The following is a 16,114-nucleotide window of genomic DNA, read 5'->3' on the forward strand; positions in this document are numbered from 1 at the left end:
GAGTATTTAATCCATTTTCATTTAAAGTAATTGTTGTTGTTTTCCATTTAGCACAGTGTTTTATTAATAAGCTTCTCAGCACCATCTAGTTGTCAGAAAAAACAGGTATCACCTTTCCCTGCCCACCCAATTCCCAATACTAAAGGCAGACGTTAAACCATTTGGCTAGAGCGCCTCCTAATATAATTCAGATCATGATAAGGTTTTGGTTGTTCTCTCACACAACTTTCTCTAAGCCTCTCCTTAACCCTGACTTAAGTAGAGCTGTGCTCCCCCACAGTTCACAATAATAGGAAGGAATCATGTTGGACTTGATCAACCTTGCATTCCTGGGCTATTAGAGACACCTAAATTTACCTTGAAAAAAAACTGAATGCAGCGACTGCCATCTTGAAAGAATAGTGATACTGTTAGGTAGCATACAGTTTTGAGAGCTCAAATCATAGGGTATCCCTCCCCCAAATCTAGTCTAGGAACAAGGAGCATTAGTTCCATTTTCACTCCACACTTCTCAATTGCTCATTCTCTCCTGTCTTATTGAAATAGACCCTGAACCAAACCTTTTTGACAGAGTTAAGACAATTATCCTGATTAAAATGCTGAGTTCTTGAACTGTTGGAGATTAGAAGAATAGATAGTGTGATCTGATCTTTCCCTTTTATTTTCTTTAAGAACATTTTGTTTCAACATAAAGCACACTTCTCTGAGAGGTTCCTGGAGGAAAAATTCAACAAAAGTCTGACTGTATCCTGTGGGAACACACAGTCACCTGTGTAACTTTGGCTTAGTTCCTTGATCTGTCCTTCACAGCTACTTCAGGTTCCACAGGAGGAGGAAAGAACTAGAGGCAGGATCACTTGACCAAAGCCTCCATGGGGTCCCAAGCTGGCAAGACAATGGCTTTCTGCTCTAACACACCTAGCACCTCCTCAGGGACAAGCTTCTCATCCACCACCATTTCATTGACATATTCAGAGAACTACTCATCAGTCATGCACAGGTAACCTTTGTGGCTATGGTATTCACCCCATGAATTTTCTACATTTCATTTTATAAATCTACACACCATCCTGATCATCCTTCTTTGAGACAACAGTGACTGGCATGGTGTAGGTCACATGTGATTCACCAAAGGTCAACCTCTCAGCTTTATTTATGTTCTTTATGGGGATACCAAAGACTAACTCATAGTCACACATATTCATGTTACTGAGGCCCAGCAGCTTTTGAAGTGTTTCCCTCATCACTGCCAAATCACATCTTGGATGGAGGCAGCCACCATCTTTTTTCAGGGAGTTAGTGGGCTGTTTGTTATATAGAGTTTTATCCCTTCAACCATATTGCTTAAGTTGTCCACCCTAGAAAGTCTGTAGTACTTGTGCTGGGGCTGAGGATCATTCACTAAACAAATCTTATCTTCTATATTGAAGGGTGGCTTGACATGTTGCCTTTAATACTTCAAGGGTGTTATGGGGCCAATCTTCTGATAAGTTTTACCTTTGTCTCAATACTTCCAGGTGAATGTTTCTGGTGGATTACCCAAATAGATGCACAGCACTTGGAACGTCTCCTCCATCAGGGCATCCTATGCAGCTGAGATTGCTCGTCTCCTTGCTGCACTGTGTACAAGGTTCCACAGTGGTATACAGATTTCTCTCATCTTGTGATTCACAATATCTTTCATCCTTCTGTTTGCCTGTTGTGTGATATTTAGGGAAGTACTTTTAATTTTTTTAAAATAATGAATTAGAATGTTAAAAAAATTAATTGATTTTAGAGGGAGACAACAAGAGAGAGAGAAATATCACTGTATGTGCCCTGATCCAAGAACAAACACGCAACCTTGGCATGTGAGTACAATGCTCCAACCGACTGAGCTACCCAGCCAGGGCAGGGAAACACTTCTTAGGAACAACACCATATTTTCCAACAACATTGACAAGCATATCCCATTGTCCAACATCATTTGCAGGATTCATAATCAAATACTGCACCAGCCTACCATCGTCCGGCTCCTTTTTCTGGGCTGTGTCCATAAAACCATTTAAGAAGTGACAATATTCAATCTTGTCCCCCCAAAAAAGATAAGATTGACTATGCTCAAATTCTTCAATATTTAAATTTTTTTCTGAATGGAAGTCTCATAATGATCAGACAAGTAAGACCCAGCATGGGCCTGAACACTTCTGGTTGGTGACTGCCTGGCCTTCCTGAAGCACAAAGTGCTGGAAAACATGCTGAGAACCCTGTACATGGCCCTCTTCAGACAGATGTCCAGTAGGTTACAAGTGGTCTGGACATTCTGGGCAAGTACAAACTGAAGGTTCAACTTCATTTTCTGAATCAGAGCAGCTATCTTGTCGGAATACAGTCCTATGTTGTTCATGGCACCCATGGTGCCCAGTTGGAGAATGGTTGTTTTGGGGATCCTCAAGCGAGTGTCTGGTTGCAAGACCCATGGCTACTCAGGAGTCCCAGCCTATCTCTCCATCCCCACCATGGGAAAGAAAAACCAGATTAGATGTGGCAGAGGGCTAAGGCAAGAGAAACAGGTTGGTAAAGGGAAAAAACTCCCTGCCTCGCGTTGCTGAGTCAGTGGGGGAGGGAGAGGCAGAAAGCTTATCCTGCCTGTGTGACCCTCCCCCACAAAGTAATTGATGGGTTGATAGATATGTATTTATTGCCATTTTATTATTTTATTATGGTAGTGATGAACTCTTTTAGCCTTTTCTTGTCTGTAAAGCTCTTTATCCTTTAATTCTAAATGATAGCTTTGCTGGGTAGAGTAATCTTGCTTGTAGATCATTGCTTTTCATTACTGAATAATTCTTGCTAATTTTGTCAGGCCTATAAAGTTTCTGTTGAGAAATCAGTTGACAGTTTAATGGGAACTCCTTGTAGGTAACTAACTACTTTTCTCTGGGTGTTTTTAAGATTTTCTCTTTGTCTTTAACCTTTGGCATTTAATTATGATGTGTCTCAGTGTGGACCTCTTTGGCTCTTGCTTAGGACTCTGCACTTTCTGGACTTGTATGTTTATTTCCTTCAGGGACATATTCCCTTTAGAGAAGTGCTCCATTATTATATTTTTTCCATGGCAAATGAATGTTTGCTTGTTTGTTTAATTTTTTTTCATTTATTATTGAATGTATTGGAATGACACTGGTTAACAAAAGTATACAGGTTTCCAGGTGTACAACTCTACAATATATCATCTTTACACTGTATTGTGTGTTCACCATCTCAAGTCAAATCTCCCCCCATCACCATTTATTCCCCCATACCCTCCACTACCTACCCCTCACCCCACAATCACCACACTGTTGTCTGTGTCCATGTCATTATTATTTTTTCACATAGGTTTTCAATTTCTTGCACTCTCCCTTCTCCTTCCACTACCCCTATGATGAGAATATTGGTGAGATTGAAATCATTCCAGAGATTCCTTACTATCCTCATTTTCTTGGATTCTTTTTGCCGTTCTTATTAGGTGTTTTCTGCTTCCTTATCTTCCAAATCTTGGATTTGATCCTCTGCTTCATCTACTCCACTGTTGATTCCCTGTAATGTATTCTTCATTTCTGACTGGTTCTTTCTTATGTCTTCTATCTCTCTCTTTACGTTTCCTATCTCTTTGTTAAAGTTCTCACTAAGTTTATATACTATTCCCCTAAATTCATTGAGCATCCTTATAATCAGTGTTTTGAACCCTGTATCTGGTAGATTGCTTGTCTCCATTTTGTTCAGTTTGTGTGTGTGTGTGTGTGTGTGTGTTTAGTTTTGTTCTGTTCTTTCAAATTGGACATGTTTTTTATTTCCTCATTTTGGTTACCTCCCTGTGTTTGTTTCTATGTATTATGCACAGCTGCTCTCTCTTCTGGGCCTGGTAGAGTGGCCTTATATAGTAGGTGTCTTGTAGGGTCCAGAGGCACAACCTCCCCAATCACCCAAGCTGGACACTCCAGGTGTGCCCCCCCCCCCCAGTGTGCTGTCTGCACCCTACTGTTGTAGTTGAGCCTTGACTTCTGCTGAGACCTCAGTGAAGGGAGTTTATCCCCAGGCTGATGGGCAGCAAGAAATGGCTGAAATCACTATGGAAGATCAGCTATGCAAGGGCGGACCCCAGGGAGAAGGGCTTACTTCAGCAGAACTCTGGTATCCACTGAGCCTGCCCCTTGAGTGTGCCACTTGTGGAGGTGATTGGGTGGTGTTTCAACATGTTCTGAAGCTGTCTACTGGGTGTGCTGGCTCTGGGGCCTCTTGGCTGGTGCAGGCCAGAGTCAGCTGCTACCTGTGCCTTGGCCTAAGCTAAAATGCGATCTGCAGATGGCTTTTACTAGTGCTGGGCTTAGAGATGTCCAGGTGAGGCCAAGCTGCAAACCAAGGCCAGCTGCCACTAGTACCAGGCTTCGGGCACTTAATGAGAGGTACAGGGCACACCAAGGCCAGATACTGCTCACTTGAGATAGCTTAAGAATGTCTGAAGCATGAGCCAAAACAGGCTAATTTTATTGAAAAGCCACTGGAGGCCCTGGCCGGTTGGCTCAGCGGTAGAGTGTCGGCCTGGCGTGCGCGGGACCCAGGTTCGATTCCCGGCCAGGGCACATAGGAGAAGCGTCCATTTGCTTCTCCATCCCCCACCCCCCACCGCCTTCCTCTCTGTCTCTCTCTTCCCCTCCTGCAGCCAAGGCTCCATTGGAGCAAAGATGGCCCGGGCGCTGGGGATGGCTCCTTGGCCTCTGCCCCAGGCACTAGAGTGGCTCTGGTCACGGCAGAGCGACGCCCCGGAGGGGCAGAGCATCGCCCCCTGGTGGGCAGAGCGTTGTCCCTGGTGGGCGTGCCGGGTGGATCCCGGTCGGGCGCATGCGGGAGTCTGTCTGACTGTCTCTCCCCGTTTCCAGCGTCAGGAAAAAAAGAAAAAGAAAAAAAAAAGAAAAGCCACTGGAAAAGACTTGAATGGGCTCACAAGTTGGGTGCCATGCGGTCTCAGGGAATTAGCAGGGCTGGGCCAACAGTGCTGTCCAGGTTGATGGAGACTCAGATATGGGGTCTGCCTGCTGGCTCTGTCAAGGAAGGGCTCAGGAAAGAAACGTGGTCTCTGCCAGCACTTCTTTCTGGGAAAAAGCTGCCCCTCCAGTTTTTACTCTGATGCCAGACAACTTAGTTCTTCCCTGTGTGTCCCTGGTACCTTCGGAGCTGCTGTCCCAGCACTAGAGCTCAGAGAGAGTGAGTTTGAATAAATTCATGTATCTTCCCTTAATTAGGAACACCTGGGATTGCAGCAGCTCTCCATCTTCCTCAGTCACAGTTCCCGCTTGTTAGAGGGACTTCTGGCACCAGAACCCTGGCCTGGGAGCCTTGGTGTGGGGCTGGGACCCTTTGCTCCTTAGGGGGGATCTCCGCAGCCAAGCTATTCTTCCCAACATTTAACTGCCACATGTGGCGTGGGACCAGCCTGTTCTTCATCTCTTTTCCTTCGACCAGTCTGGATGTGACTTTTTCTTCATATCCTTAGTTCTGTGACTCCTGTTCAGCTAGATTTCAGGCAGTTCTGAATAATGGTTGTCCTGTAGTTTAGTTGTAATTTTGATGTGGGCGTGGATGGATTCAAGTACACATTTACCCATATCATCCTATTGACTGGAACTCCTACCTAGGTAAAATAATTTGACTTGAGAAATAGTATTTTGAGCCAGAGTGAGAACTAGAAAAAGAAAGAGAGATTGTTAATTCAATTTGCAGAAAAGGTAATAATTGTATAATAAACTAACCTTGAGCAACTTTTTTTTTTTTTATTCATTTTAGAGAGGAGAGGGAGAGGCAGAGAGAGAGAAGGGGGAAGAAGCTGGAAGCATCAACTCCCATATGTGCCTTGACCAGGCAAGCCCAGCAACATTTTTTTAAACAAAATATGTACATTCTTCTCTATGTCAAAAAAGAAAAAAAAAGTGAGCAAGACTAGCAATATCAGTTAGGGCTTTGCCTCAACTACTTTAACCTATAAGAAAATCTATTGCTTCTATGAGCTATAATTGACATAGAGCATTGTATAAATGTAAGATATATATGTTGATTTGATATACATATATAGTGAAATGATTACTACTATAAGTTTACTTAACACATCCATCACCTTGCATAATTAGCATTTTTGTTGTGGTGGTGAGAACATTTAAGATGTATTCTTTTGCCTGATCCAGCAGTTGCACAGTCTTACTGAAATGCCGTGCACAGTCTTACTGAAATGCTGAGGTCCCAGGTTTGAAACCCCGAGGCCGCTGACTTGAGTACAGGCTCATCTGGCTTGAGCACAAACTCACTAGCTCGAGTGCGGGTCGCTGGCTTGAGTGTGGGACCATAGACATGACCCCGTGATTGCTGGCTTGAGCCCAAGGTCACTGGCTTGAGCAAGGAGTCACTTCCTCTGCTGTAGCCCCTACCCATCAAGGCACACATGAGAAAGCAATCAATGAACAACTAAGGTGCCGCAACAAAGAATTGATGCTTCTCATCCCTCTCACTTCCTGTCTGTCTGTCCCTTTCTCTGTCTCTGTCACACACACACACACACACACACACACAAAAGATATACTTTTTCAGAAATTTTCAAGTATACAGTACAGCATTGTGTATAGTCACCATGCTGTACCCCAATAGATCCCCAAAACTTATTCATCTCATAACTGGAAGTTTGTACATTTTGACCAACACCTCCTCATTTCTGCCCCATTAAGCTAGTCAGGAATTCAGATAAAGTATGGTGGGTAAGGATGACTTCTCTGTGATCCACCAAATCTGAATCCTCAACTGGGAAGATTCATAGGCTGGGGTTGACTTAATGTTTAGGGGCTGGAATTGTAATTTTTGCCCAGGTTGGAGGGCAAAAAACATAAATGCCACCTCTCCACAAGACGTGTTAAGGACACATTGCAAAAGGGGAACTTGGTCTATAAGATACTGTTTCACCCCCTATAGAAAATAATGTTTGCAATAATACATATAAATATATGTGAAAGAAGCTTCCTAACAGAGTGCAGAGAGTTGACATTTGAGAGCTCATTTTTACTGTCTGGGCAGTTGAAAATTAGTTTTTCCTCAACGATTGAGATTTAAAGCAGGATTTTACATGTTCCTTATTCTTTCTTTCTTCTTCCTTCCTCCCTCCCTCCCTCCCTCCCTCCCTCCCTCCCTCCCTCCCTTCCTTCCTTCCTTCCTTCCTCTCTCTCTTTCTTTCTTTCTTTCTTTCTTTCCTTCCTTCCTTCCTCTCTCTCTCTTTCTTTTCTCTTCTCCTTTCTTTCTTTCTTTCTTTCTTTCTTTCTTTCTTTCTTTCTTTCTTTCTTTCTTTCCTTTTCCTTCCTTCCTTTCTTCCTTCTTTCCTTCCTTTCTTCCTTCTTTCCTTCCTTCCTTTCTTCCTTCTTTCCTTCCTTCCTTCCTTCCTTCTTTCCTTCCTTCCTTTCTTTTCTTTTCTTCTTTTCCAAGTGAGAGGAGGAGTAATAGAGAGACAAACTCTTGCATGCGCCCTGACTAGAATCCACCTGGCAACCCCCATCTGTGGCTGATGCTCTGTCCATCTGGGGCCACGCACACAGCCAAGCTATTTCATGCTCCACTGAGCCATCTCCACTGAGCCATCCTCAGTGCCCTGGCCCACACACTCAAATCAATTGAGCCATGGCTGCAGGAAGGGGAGAGAGAGAGAGAGAGAGAGAGAGAGAAAGGGAGGGTTGGAAAAGCAGATGGTCACTTCTTCTGTGTGCCCTGACTGGAAATCGAAGCTGGGACATCCACACACCAAGCCAATGCTCTACCACTGAGCCAATCGGCCAGGGCCTTCTATGCTTTATTTTTTAAAATTTTATTTTAATAAATGAGAGGCAGGGAGGCAGAGAGATAGACTCCCTCAGGCACCCTGACTGGGATTCACCTGGCAAGCCCACTAGGGGGCAATGCTCTGCCCATCTGGGGCCACTGCTCTGTTGCTCAGAACAGAGCCATTTCAGTGCCTGAGGCAAGGCCAAAGCCATAGAGCCATCCTCAGTGCTGGTGCCAATTTGCTCAAACCATTTGAGCCATGGTTGCAGGAGGGAAGGGGAGGGGAGGAGAGAGAGAGAGAGAAGGGGGAAGGGGTAGAGATGATGGAGATGCTGATGATTCTTTCTCCTGTGTGCCCTGACTGGGAAGTGAACCCAGAACATTCACACACTGGGCTGATGCTCTACCACTGAGCCAACCAGCCAGGGCTCCTATGCTTTCTTTTTTTTTTTAATTAAAAAAAAATTTTATTTATTCATTTTAGAGAGGAGAGACAGAGAGACAGAGAGAGACAGAGAGGAGAGAGAGGAGAGAGAGACAGGGGGGAGGAGCTGGAAGCATCAACTCCCATATGTGGCTTGACCAGGCAAGCCCAGGGTTTCGAACCGGCGACCTCAGCATTTCCAGGTCAACGCTTTATCCACTGCGCCACCACAGGTCAGGCCTCCTATGCTTTCTTTATTAGGAATTATTCCTCACTAATTTCTTGGAAGTGTGAAATTTGCAGTGTTTTCATTAACATTTTGCTCATACAGTTTAGTAAGTGCATTACAATTCTTAAACTTCTCATCAGCAGTTGAACAACAGCAAGTCCATAATGTCGGTATCTACAATAGTTTCTGCTATGGCTCAAAACAGTGCAATGAGGATATTGATCTAATAACTTGATCACTCAAGTTTTTAAAAAAATAGAATTTGATAGACTGCTTTAATAAATAATTATTGATAATAGAGAAAAGAATGCTCAGTCTCTCAGCTGTGCTTTCCATTTTGTTAGCTTCTATTTGATTACATAATACAAAGGTTTGCAATATTAGAAATCAGCCTGCATCTTTGAAAGAAATGTTTGTATTTTCCTTTGTTACTGCAGATATCTCTTTCTTTCTTTCTTTCTTTCTTTCTTTCTTTCTTTCTTTCTTTCTCTTTCTTCCTCTCTTTCTTTCTTTCTCTCTTTCTTTCTTTTCTAATATGAAAAGAGACTGAGAAAATGTCCTAATGGTGGTTAACAAATTAAAAACCCATGTTTAAATGCTTTACTATCCTGGTCTTATTTCACTATGTCATCAGGGGTTGATTCACCAGATGTAAAATTACATAAGTAATCTTTTAAATGTAGAACTGTTGACAATATTTGAGCTTCTGTATATATACTGTGATCTTCTGATAATGACTACATCAATTGTGACAGCTCACTGTGGCTCAGCCAGACTAGCTCTGATATCTGAGACAGATCACGGCTGTCTTGATTTCAGTATCTGAAGCTTGTTATACATTCAACAGCCCAGGCCTTTTCCATCCTTCTCCAAATTTTTTTTGCAAACTTCATGAACAAAATACCTCTTTTAAGAACCAAACAATTGGTACATTTGGGTAGCCTATCAATTAAGAGGGCAGAAAAGATGTTAATTATATAGCAGGGACAGATCCAAGGGAAAGGAATTTTGAAAGTTGATAATTTGTCATTTTAAAACATTAAGTTAATGGAATACATCTCAGCTAATCATTATTTTAAATGAGGAGGCATTAGCTAGCCCATTTTTTCTGTGTGCCTAGCTCCACCATAATTGAGGGATAAGAGAGGTATAGAGAAATATGTGTAAGTTAGGATTTCTTTGGCTTCCTGTGTCCACGCAACCAGAAACCAAAATAAATAACATTGGCTTAGAGTTTAGAAAAGAGAAGTTTTCTTCTAAACTGATATGATGGCTCCATAATTAACAAGGTCTGGCTCTTTCTCTTCTGATGTCTCACCCACTTGACTTAGTACACAGCATCATGCTTAAGTTCTAGCTACTGATTCTACATACTAGTCAGAAAAATGGTGGAAAAGCAAATAAAATATACTCTCTTTCCTTAAGAACACTTCCCAAAAGCTAAACATTTGACATTTCATGTAGCATAATTTAATCATATAGTCATATCTAGATGCAAGGAAGCTTGGAACATAACAGTCTTTATTCGTCATGGCCATGTTTCTAGGTAAAAATTTTATAACTAAGGAAAAAGGGGAGATGAGACATTGTAGGCAAAAATAATTCCTACTAATAGGGTCAAAATTTTGATAATTTTAAATTTGGGGTTATGGGTATATGGGATTTATGATACATACTGCTTTTTAGTATGTTTGAAACATTTTATAATAATTTTGGGGGGATGAATCATCAAGATTAAAATTTCTAAATTATAAGTAAAAGCATGAGTTCCTTGTGCCTTGGTCAAGTTACTTAATATTTTTGCATCTCCATTTCTTCAAATGTAAAATGCAGATGATAATACTGGTCCTAACCCATTAACAGCACTACTGTGAGGGTCATGTGTAAAAATGCCTGGGAAAGTGTTTCAGGACCGATAATGTAGTATAGTATCAGTTAATGTTAATAATATGCCTGCTGTCATTTTTATTATTAATGTGAGGGCAAAGGCCATTTTTCAGTGCTGTATTTTCAGTGAGTAGTAAAACGCCTAGCACATAATAGATATGAAACAAGTGTTTAATGAGTGAGAACAAAACTGAAAAAATAGATTTGAAAAAAGTCATCCAATAACCTCAAATGACAGTGGAAGAAACTGAGGCCCAGAGCAATTCAATAGCTTAAAAAGACACAGGTGGCAGAGTTTCAGTAAACTGGAAAAGCAAAGACATAGTCATCCTTAAAATCACAAGGGAAACAAACACCAAAGACTGAAAGAATGTGATTTCCTTTTTAGCTACCTTGGGAAAATACATGATAGTATAATCACATCACTTTTTGTTACAGTCTCAAAAAACAGTATTCTCTAGTGATACTCAGATTGTCTTGGTATAACTACTATTCCCAAACAGCAGGCTAAGCAGTCATGCAAACATTAAAAAAAATATTTAAGTAAAAATGTATTGACCTTGTGAGTCAGAATCCTTACATATTTAGTACTGCTTCTAATTTATCATAGGAATTACTTCTTAAAAATGTTAATCATAGGTGAATTGTAAAAGTACGGAGGAAATGCGGCAATGTTAAGAAGTATATAACGTAAGTCTCCTGGCGATCCCAAGGGATTTGCCTTTGTGGGATTTGAAATAAAAGAACAAGCAGCATAAGCTCTTTAGGTGAGTTCAGAACCTAAAAAAGGAAGAAAACTAGCAAGTGTTTTAAATAGGAAGAAAACCTTTTATTAGAAAAAATATTTTTATTTCAGTTTCTTAACAACCCACCAGAAGAGGCACCAAGAAAACCTGGTATATTTCCTAAGACAGCAAAAAACAAGCCCATTCTAGCCCTTGGATTAGCCCATGATTTATTTAATATTAATATTTAAGTATATGTAATTGTGTTAATTTTTTTTTAAATTTTTTTTTATAGGGATAGAGAGAGAGTCAGATAGAGGGATAGACAGGGACAGATAGACAGGAATGGAGAGAGATGAGAAGCATCAATCATGAGTTTTTCGTTGCGACACCATAGTTGTTCATTGCTTTCTCATATGTGCCATGACCGCGGGCCTTCAGCAGACTGAGTAACCCCCCGCTCGAGCCAGTGATCTTGGGTCCAAGCTGGTGAGCTTTTTGCTCAAACCAGATAAGCCCACGCTCAAGCTGGCAACCTCGGGGTCTCGAACCTGGGTCCTTTCGCATCCCAGTCAGACGCTCTATCCTCTGCGCCACCGCCTGGTCAGGCACTAATTGTGTTAATATTTAAGTAGATGTAGTTGAAGTAAAATGAAAACTAAAGATAGCATTGTTATAAAAAAGAGGAAAAGAAGAAAGGACGAGTGAAGAAAGAAGACAATATCCAGACCAAATTGTCAAATATGGGCACAAGCAAGGAGAACGTCTGCAAAATGAAGAGACTCAGGACTTCCTTTAAAGCTCTGATATAGAGATTACTGAACCCTAAAAGCCACCGCCAAAGGAGGAAAAAAAAAGGAGCTGAAGTATCCTGCTTACGTTACTGACAGCAGGGAAGAGGAAGAGCTCTGAAGATGCAGAATGCCTGACTCCAGGGTCAGAAGTAAAGCCGGTGGCTCAGAAAGATGACATTCAAAAAGGAGCTTCAGAAATTTCCAAAGAAAATAGTTATTTATAAAGTTAAATTTAGGATTAGATAAGTAAGATTTCTTATTTCTTAATTTGTGTCTTATTTCATAACTTGATATTTAACTTTTAAGACTTAGAAGTCTCTACTGAAAAGGAAAAAGATACTGGAGATATGAAAGATGGATCCATCATAAAAGCAAAAAAGGAAGTATAAGAAAAAAAAAACATAGAGGCATAAGTGGAAGAATAGATTATACCACCAAGAGTATTGTCAAAGTAAGTTAATGGTACAAGTTTTATTTTTGCCAGTTGACACACTCTATAAACATTTGAGTTCTACTCGTCTCTATTATAAGAATTGGTCTCGTAGCTGGAACAACTTCCTGAATCTTTTCTTTAAAAGTTCTCGTAATATTGTTACATGATCTTTGTGGTCAAGAGCTGTAAAGATTCTGTACAAATCTTTCACGGGAAATTCTCTCCTTAATATGCATCTGAATCAATCATTGCTGCAATATCCTGACACAACCGGTCTGAGTTAGGACCACATTTTCAGATGAACACTCACTCTACTTTGATGTATAAGATATTTATGCTCAGTGCTCCCTGAGAAAATAATAGCAGATAGCCACAGTTCAGTAGCCAGGATTATAATGACAAAAATGATCAGGCATTAATTTACTTTGGCATACAATAAATATGTATTTTTGCTCGTGAGTCTGTGGGGTTGGTTAGGTAGTTCTGCTGATTCAAGCTGAGCTTGGTTGATCTCGGCTGGGTTCACTCTAGTCTGTGATTAACTGGGAGGTCAGCTGGGAGCTGATTGCACCAGGATGGCCATAGATGACATGACTCATCTCTGTACTCAGCCTCCAGCAGTCTAACCCATGCTCGCTATCATGGTGGAGGCAGGGTTTTAAAAAAGCGAGCAGAAGCAAGTAAATCTTCTTGAAGCCTTAGCTCAGAACTGACATGTTCAATTGTGCGGCATTCTACTGGTTAAGCAAGGGACAAGGCCAGTAGAGATACAAGGGCACGGAAAGAGATTCCACCTCTAGATGGGTGAAGTTGCAAAGTCACATCCTAAGAGGAAGGGGCACTGGGAAGAAAAGAATTGGGGCCATTTTTATAATCTGTCTACCATAATAAAAATGAGATTTTTCTAGGGATGCCTTAGTGAGGTTTTCCCTCAGAGAATCCCTAACTAACCAAACAGGCTCTTTATTTTTTATTTTTTATTTTTTTAAATTGTGAGAGTGAGAAAGAGAGAGACAGACAGGGAGAGAGATGAGAAGCATCAACTCATAGTTGTGTCACTTTAGTTACTCATTGAGTGTTTCTCATGTGTGCCTTGACTGGGGGGCTCCAGCCAAGCCAGTGACCCCTTGCTCAAGCCAGCAACCATGTGATCATCTCTATGATCCCACGCTCAAGTCAGCGAACTTGTGCTCAAGCTGGCAAGACCGTGCTTAAGCCGGTGACCTCTGGGTTTTGAACTTGGGTCCTCAGAGTCCCAGGTCGATGCTCTATCCACTGTGTTAACACATAGCCTTCAAAGTGCTTTCTCTCTTAAGTTTAGAGAAGAGAATTTTGTTGGATCAAAGATAATGATGAGGTAACATTTATTGTTAGAAATAATGTAAGCAAAACAACAACAACAATAGTAAAGCAACATCTTTAATTACTGAAAAATAAAAAAGCTCTCATAAATATACTATACCAAAATAACTCTTTGAAACAAAGGCAGCCTAACCAGGCAAAATAAAGACCTTTTCAGATATTAAAAACCTAAGAATTCATTAGCATATCCACATTAAAAAGTGTTAAAGGAGACTGACCAGGCGGTGGCACAGTGGATAAAGCGTTGATTTGGAACACTGAGGTTACCACTTTGAAACCCTGGGCTTGCCTGGTCAAGGCACATATGGGAGTTGATACTTCCTGCCCCCCCTTCTCTCTCTCTGTCTCTCTAAAATGAATAAATAAATAAAAATTAAAATAAACAAAATGATAATTGATGGTTTAAGCAAGAACAACAAAGTAATGTGGTAAGGAGTTTACAACATATGTAGAAGTACAATGTGTGACAACAGTGGAACAGAGTACTGGTTTGCTTGGAGGAGAGGCTGAGGAAGGGTAATTCAGGAGCTCTGTCTGGGACTAAATGTTACGTTACACTTTGTAGAAGTATTAGAAAGCCTGTCTGCACCTTGGCCAAATAGCTCAGTTGGTTAGAACATTATTCCAAAGCGCAGAGGTTGCCTATATGATCCCCAGTCAGGGCACATACAAGAACAGATTGATGTCTCTGTCCCTCTCTCTCTCTCTCTCTCTCTTTCCCTTCCTCTCTCTAAAATCAATAAAATAAACATTTTTTCCCCCGGAGACACAGAGTCAGAGAGAGGGATAGATAGGGACAAACGGGAAGGAGAGAGATGAGAAGCATCAATCATCAGTTTTTTGTTGTGACGCCTTAGTTGTTCATTGATTGCTTTCTCATATGTGCTTTGACCATGGGCCTTCAGTAGACTGAGTAACCCCTTGCTCGAGCCAGTGACCTTGGGCCCAGGAAGAGTGGAGAAGCAGATGGTCACTTCTCCAAGCTGGTGAGCTTTTGCTAAAACCAGATGAGCCCGCATCCAAGCTGAGGACCTCGGGGTCTTGAACTTGTGTTCTTCCACATCCCAGACGCTCTATCCACTGCACCACCGCCTGGTCAGGCAAACATTTTTTTTTTAAAGGAAGAAAACCTGTCTGCCATAGAGTCTGAGTCAAGCTCTCTAATTTGGTAAATATAAAGCCAGTATTTTCTTTCAAGAAGAAAGAAAAGAGAAGAGAAAAGGAATGAAGGTATAGGCTGATTTGTGCAGGCATTCGGTATGGATTTTATAAGAAATGAAAGTCACTGATTCTCCCTTTGAACATCTCCACTGGGCCCCCAAGCCACCACTACAGCAGGCTTTTTAGATAACTATGACTTTTAGAAAAGTATGGCATGGGTTAACTGGCATTTGGGAAAGTTTCCTTTTAGGTACATGACAGAGAACAAACCAGCAAGCGGGCCTTTTTCCTCAAGCCAGGAGGTCGTGGCTACTATAATGTTCAGATGGCAAAGCCCAATCTGGTTTAGTGGTGCTGTTGCCCAAAGTGAAGCTAATTGGCAGATAGCCACACTCTACGAAAGGCCTGGGTATGTTTCTTTTTGTTCATCCTTTTATTTGTCCCTTAATGTAAGAATCATGGGTAGCCTGACCAGGTGGTGGTGCAGTGGATAGAGCGTCGAACTGAGATGCAGAGGACCCAGGTTTGAGACCCTAAGGTCGCCAGCTTGAGTGCAGGCTCATCTGGTTTGAGCAAAAGCCCACCAGCTTGAACCCAAGGTCGCTGGCTCCAGCAAGGGGTTACTCTGTCTGCTGAAGGCCCGCGGTCAAGGCACATATGAGAAGGCAATCAATGAATAACTAAGGTGTTGCAACGCGCAATGAAAAACTAATGATTGATGCTTCTCATCTCATCTCTCTCCGTTCCTATCTGTCTGTCCCTGTCTATCCCTCTCTCTCTCTCTGAAAAAAAAAAAAAAAAAAGAATCATGGGGAAAAAATGATAAATATTTTTATAATCATAAGGAGGCAAAGATATTTCTAAATATAAGACTAAAGCCATAAATAAGGAATGTGGCCTCATTTACCAGACATTGGAATTCACTCTGTGCCAATATTGATTTAAAAAAACTGATTTGCCTAATGTTTTCTATGATTTTTTAACTTTTTATTTTTTATTAAGTGATAGGCAGGAAGGCAGAGACAGATTCCCACACGCATCTTGACCGGGATCCACCCAGCAAGCCCTCTACCAGAAGATGCGCTGTCTGGGCCACTGCTCCATTGCTCGGCAACTGAGCTATTTTAGCACCTGAGGCAAGGTCATGGAACCATCCTCAGTACCTGGGCCATCTTTACCCAAACCATTTGAGCCATGGCTGTGGGAGGGGAAGAGAAGAGAGAGATAGAGGTTGGGGGAGGAATGGAGAAGCAGATGGTCACTTCTCCAAGAATCAAACCTGGGACT

The 16,114-nt window shown here is 41.6% G+C and overlaps 1 pseudogene; it reads right to left on the reverse strand.

Moving 5' to 3' along the window:
• Positions 1–853: 853 nt before the first annotated feature.
• Positions 854–2,386, reverse strand: LOC136306343 (bleomycin hydrolase-like; annotated as a pseudogene).
• Positions 2,387–16,114: the final 13,728 nt, after the last annotated feature.

The sequence above is a fragment of the Saccopteryx bilineata genome, chromosome 5, assembly GCF_036850765.1.
Source record: "Saccopteryx bilineata isolate mSacBil1 chromosome 5, mSacBil1_pri_phased_curated, whole genome shotgun sequence".
Lineage (NCBI taxonomy): Eukaryota > Metazoa > Chordata > Mammalia > Chiroptera > Emballonuridae > Saccopteryx > Saccopteryx bilineata.